Source organism: Saimiri boliviensis, chromosome 2 (genome assembly GCF_048565385.1).
Source record: "Saimiri boliviensis isolate mSaiBol1 chromosome 2, mSaiBol1.pri, whole genome shotgun sequence".
Taxonomy (NCBI): Eukaryota; Metazoa; Chordata; class Mammalia; order Primates; family Cebidae; genus Saimiri; species Saimiri boliviensis.
In genome coordinates, this window is record NC_133450.1 from 172,573,918 (window position 1) to 172,579,917 (window position 6,000).

Here is a 6,000-nt window from a genome sequence, read left to right on the forward strand (position 1 = left end):
TTATTTGACAGCCCATCACATAAGTTATCTTTCACATAAATGGTCTCATTTACTACACTCAGCTACTTTGTGAGGCTGGCATTACTATTATTCCTGTTTTGGATATGATAGAACTGAGGCTTGGAAATGTATTTTGACCACTGCTATTGCAAGGCTGTGAACCCAGGACTTTTGACTCTTAGATTTAATTCTCTTTCCACAAAGGATTTATGGCAAATGAGTTAAAGGTTTTCATATAAGTGGGCACCAAATTGGAATTATAAGTTTCAAAACAGTCCTATTACTACAAATAATTAGACAGAATACAGCTGGTCTTTCATATGCATGGGTTCTATATCTGTGAATTCAGCCTTAGATAAAAAATACTTAAGAAATTTCATATTGAATATGCAGAACGTATTTGTTCTTGTCATTCTGTAAGCAATACAACGTAACAACTATTAACATAGCATTTATATTATATTAGTTATTATAACTAATGTAAAGATGATTTAAAGTGTAGGGGAGGGCCAGGTGCAGTGGCTCATGCCTGTAATCCCAGCACTTTGGGAGGCTGAGGTGGGTGTCACTTGAGGTCAGGAGTTCAAGACCAGCTCGGCCGACATGGTGAAACCCTGTCTCTACTGAAAATATAAAAATTAGCCCAGGCATGGTGATGCATGCCTGTAGTCTCAGAGGCTGAGGCAGGAGAATCGCTTGAACCCAGAAGGTGGAGGATGCAGTGAACTGAGATCGTTCCAGTGCACTCCAGCCTGGGTGACAGAGCAAGACTCTGTCTCAACTAAAAACAACAATAAAAGTACAGGGGGGGATGAGCGTAGGTTATATACAAATACTGCATGATTTTATATCCTGGACTCGAGCATCCTCAGATTTTTGTAAACGGCAGCTAGTAAGCAAAATGATCTACTGCTTAGCAGTCCTCGATGCCGGTACGGAGTGAGGAGCCACAGGCTATCTCTTTGTTCGGTGATAGAACTGCAAGTCTCATTATTTCCTGGCCATCTCTACTTGGATGCCCATAGACACCTCACACGTGCCTTTACTTATACTTCTCTTAAATCTGGGCCTTGTACACTTTCTCAGTGAGCGGTGTCACTTCCCGTTCAGTTGCCAAAGACAGTCCCCACCTCCCTCAGTTGTCTGTATCCAACCTATTTTGAGACAGGGTCTTGCTCTGTCACTCAGGCTGGGTGCAGCGGTGCGATCACGGTTCAAGGGAGCCTCCATCTCCCGGGCTCAAAGGATCCCTCCTGCCTCAGCCTCCCGAGTCACTGAGACCGCAGTCGTGTATCACCATGCTCAGCTAATTTTTTTATTTTGTCTTTTTGTGTTGCCCAGGATGGTCTCAAAATCTTTGGCTCAAGTGATCCTTCCATCTTGGCCTCCCAAAATGCCATAATTACAGGCTTGAGCCACTGTGCCCAACCCATATCCAATCTAATAGTAAATCCTCTTAATTCCTCTTCTCCAGTGTCTCAAATCCATCCATGTCTCCTTATCCCCGAGAAGGTGCCACTGTCTGTTGCCCATTCGTGCTCCTGCTGGAGCCAGAGCTGTCTTTCTAGAGTGGAATCTGACAGGGTCCTTTCCTGCTCAGGCCCCTCCGGGTCCTCCCCATTGCTCTTAGAACAAAGGCAACCTTATTGGAGACCCTGAGTATGATCCGAAGTCTCCTTCACAACCTAGTCCCTGCCTTCCTTTCTAGTCTTTCTGGGTTTGAGCATCCCCCCTTTAACCCCTTCACACGAGCCTCTCAGAGCTTTGTGTGCTCTTCCTGATCTTTCACATGGCCTTTGGTCCTGTCCCCATTGCTGTGTAACAGATCACCTCAAAACTCAGTGGCTTGAAACATCAGAAATTTCTTCTCTCACAGCTCAGGAGGGCAGAAGTCCAAAATCAAGGCATGGGCAGGGTTGGCTCCTTTTGGAGGCTCTGAGCAAGAATCTGCTCCATGTCTCTGCCTCTGCGTCATGGGGCTTCTTTCTTGTGTCCCTGTGGCCGTATGTCTACGTTTCTCCTTTATCTTATAAAGACATCAGTCATTGAATCGAAGGCCCACCCTCATCCAGTATGACCTCATCTTAACTAATGAATCTGCAAAGACCCATTTCCAAATAAGGTCACATTCTGAGGTTCTGGGTGAAGGTAAATTTTGGTGGAATACTATTTGAACCACTATACTGTCATCTGCCAAGAATGTGGAATCCTCTCCCCACTTTTAGCTAAAATCGCCAGAATGGATTTAGTATTGTGAAACCTGTAGACTCCTCCTGTGTGTGCACGCACCTTGCACACACACGTACATGCACACTGACGTCCTGGCACACATATGCCCAGCGCTTCCTCTTCTCTCCTGTGGTCTCTACTGAAAGTTCGTGTAATACGTTTTCATGCTCTCCCTGTGAGGTGGGGAGGGGTATCTCTATCTACAACCAGCTGTAGAAAAGGCCCCAAGAAGCAGTGAGGGGAGGCAGCACTAAGGAGGAGAGGGGTGTGGGCTGAGCTAGGAAAGACGGGGTTTTAGGAAGCTGGGCTGAGGATTCACTTGGAAGAAACCCTGTTGTCTTCCCAAATCTTAGGATGTCTGGTGGGAGAAAGCCATCCAGGCCGGCATCTCCCCACTCACACCACGTGGCCTCCTCATCTTGGCATTCCCAGAGACAAACCCAGAGTCTGGGAGACTGAAACCAAACATCAATAATCGACCAATCCATACGTAGAGCAGCGGTCTCCAATCTTTTTGGCACCGGGGACCGGTTTCATGGAAGGCACTTCTTTCCACAGACTGGAAAAGGGTAGGGTGTGTGGGTGGGGGTGGCGGAGAATGGTTTTGGATGGTTCAGGCTCGTTACATTTATTGTGCACTTTATTTCTATTATTACCTTGTAATGTATAATGAAATAATTATTGTAAGAATAATAATTATTATTATGTTGTAATATATAATGAAATAATTGCAGCTCACCATAATGTAGAATCGTTGGGAACTGTGAGCTTGTTAACCTGAAACTAGATGGTCCCATCTGGAGATGATGGGAGGCAGTGACAGATCATCAGCCGTGAGATTCTTATAAAGAGCACGAAACCTAGATCCCCCACATGTGCAGTTTACAACAGGGTTCACGCTCCTATGAGAATCTAATGCCACTGATGATCTGACAGGAGGCGGAGCTCTGGCGGTCACGCTCACCCTCGCCCAGTGGCTCAGCTCCAGCTGTGCAGCCCAGTTTCTAACAGGCCACAAACCAGTACTGGTCTGTGGCCTGGGGTGTAGGGACCCCTGCCTTAGAGCAAAAGAGGTTTGGGATGTGGTGAGAATACCTTGCCTGGATGAGGAAGGCTTCCTGGATTGGAACGTGGCGTCCAAACTGAGACCTGAAGGGCAGGGTGCACTAGGCCTGGGGAAAGGTCTCTCGGGTGCCAGACCGCTGGGCAGAGGATGGCGCTTCTGTCCTTGGCACCTGCTTGGATGTCAGAAGCACTGAAGAGTGTGTGTATGTGCGTGTGTGTGTGCATTTTTGTGCAGGGCAAGCATGAAGGAGGCCAGCGGAAGCCATGCCCAGGAGTTGAAAATATCAGAATGGGGAGCTATGACTTGCAAGACACATTGTGATTGTGGTGTCTTGGCCACTTTTGGTTGGGACCAGAGGAAGGTCAGGGATGCACTTCTTCTTAGTCCCAAGGCTGGCAAGTGTGGGGAGATGCGGGCATGGAAAGCGGAGCCCGGTGGGTACAGTGTGTGGAGCCAGCTGGGAGCGGTTGGGCTTGGGCGTCGGAGGAGCGGGCGGGCGCTGCCTGGGGCGTCCACCAGGGGGCAGTGCTGCTGGGCGAGCGCGCAGTGGGCTGAGGGGCGCGGGGTTGCGGGCTGGGGCTGTGGGACTCGGACGCCCGTGGCTGTGGGACTGCGGGGCTGGCGGCGCGGGGCGCAGGGCCGCGGCGGGGGCGGCCAGGGCAGCTTTTGCCTCCGGGGCAGGCAGGAGAGCGTCATCGCGTGCCTGCCTGTCTTCGCCGCAGGGATGTTTCCAGCAAACAGACCGTGCTGACTCCAAGCTGCAGAAACGCGCCCCCAGGGGAAAGCTCTGCGTTTTGCGGGGGCTCCTTAAAACCGAGGTTCCAGAGAATTGATTTACCCCAAAGCTGGTAACACTAAAGCTTCTGCCACCCCAAGGCCGTGTTCATGCATATTTCGATGTGAGGCTCCCTGGAAGTATGTATGTTTCAGGCCCACAAAACCAGGCTCTGCCTCTCGGAGATTCCTCTCCAGGTTTCAGTCTGGTCGTCCCCTCCCCGGTCTAGCTCCCTAACCCCCAGATCCACCAGCGCTGCTGGGAGACTGGGGCAAGCCTCGGCACAGGCAGGCCCAGAGCAGAGGGTCTGGGGTATGTGAGGGTATGTGGGTGTGGATGAGAGTAAGCAAGCGAAGGAGCTCAGCAGTGGAGATGCCAGTAGCACCTGCCCTTCCAGTTGTGACAACCCAAAGTGTCCCCAAACATTGTCCAATGTCCAGTGTCTGGCGAGGAGAGCCGGAAGTTGTCTCTGGTTGAGAGCCGCCAATTTCGAGATTGTAGCTTTCCTTTTCTGTTGCTGCTTACGAGTTAAGCCTCAAGTCTTTTCCAGAGGGGTTGGATTGTGACTTGCACAACCTCTTCCCGGAGACTTCCACCCACCAAATCGAAAGGCTCATAGGCTGACTCTGGGGGTGGAGAGCCTCAGTTCAATCGAGGAGGGGGCCTGGGGCCTCCTTTCCTCCCGCAGTGGCGGCTGCAGCCTGCGAGCTGGGGAGACAGTAGCTGCTGGCCTGGCCGGGGGTGCCGGCTCTGGTCGCGGTTTCCCTCTTCCAACAGTTAGAACATGAAACTTAGAAGAGATCCGAGAGGACGTCTAGTTCAACACCTGCCCCTTCCCTTAAAAACGTGTTTACGGCCGGGCGCGGTGGCTCAAGCCTGTAATCCCAGCACTTTGGGAGGCCGAGGCGGGTGGATCACGAGGTCGAGAGATCGAGACCATGCTGGTCAACAAGGTGAAACCCCGTCTCTACTAAAAATACAAAAAGTTAGCTGGGCATGGTGGTGCGTGCCTGTAATCCCAGCTACTTAGGAGGCTGAGGCAGGAGAATTGCCTGAGCCCAGGAGGCGGAGGTTGCGGTGAGCCGAGATCGCACCATTGCACTCCAGCCTGGGTAACAAGAGCGAAACTCCGTCTCAAAAAAAACAAAACAAAACAAAACAAAAACAAAAAAAAAAACGTGTTTACGGGCCGGGCGCAGTGGCTCATGCCTATAATCCCAGCACTTTGGGAGGCCGAGGCGGGCAGATCAGGAGCTCAAGAGATCAAGACCATCCTGGCCAACCTGGTGAAACCCCTTCTCTACCAAAAATACAAAAAAAAAAATAGCCGGGCATGGTGGCACGTGCCTGTGGTCTCAGCTACTCGGGAGGCTGAGGTGGAAGAATCGCTTGAATCCAGGAGATGGAGGTTGCAGTGAGCCGAGACTGCGCCACTGTACTCCAGCCTGGCGATAGAACAAGACTCCGTCTCAAAACAAAAACAAAAACAAAAACAAAAAACATGTTTACGATGTTCAGAACTGAAGTTCAGAGCCCTGAAGCGTCTCTTTCAGGGCTAAATAGCTTTTTTTTTGAGACAGAGCCTCACTCTGTCACCCAGGCTAGAGTGCACTAGCACGATCTTGGCTCACTGCAACCTCCACCTCCCAGGTTCAAGTGATTCTTCTGCCTCAGCATCCTGAGTAGCTGGGATTATAGGCATGGGCCACCATGCCTGGCTAATTTTGTGTTTTTTTTTGTAGAGACAGGGTTTCACCATTTTGGTCATGCTGGTCCTGAACTCCTGACCTCGTGATCTGCCTGCCTTGGCCTCCCAAAGTGCTGGATTACAGGCATGAGCTTTTACGAGGTAGAAGTAAGACCAGGCCCAGATCTCCTGACTTTCAGCCTATGGTTTTTTCTGCTCCATGGGCAGCCTCTCTGAGTCCCT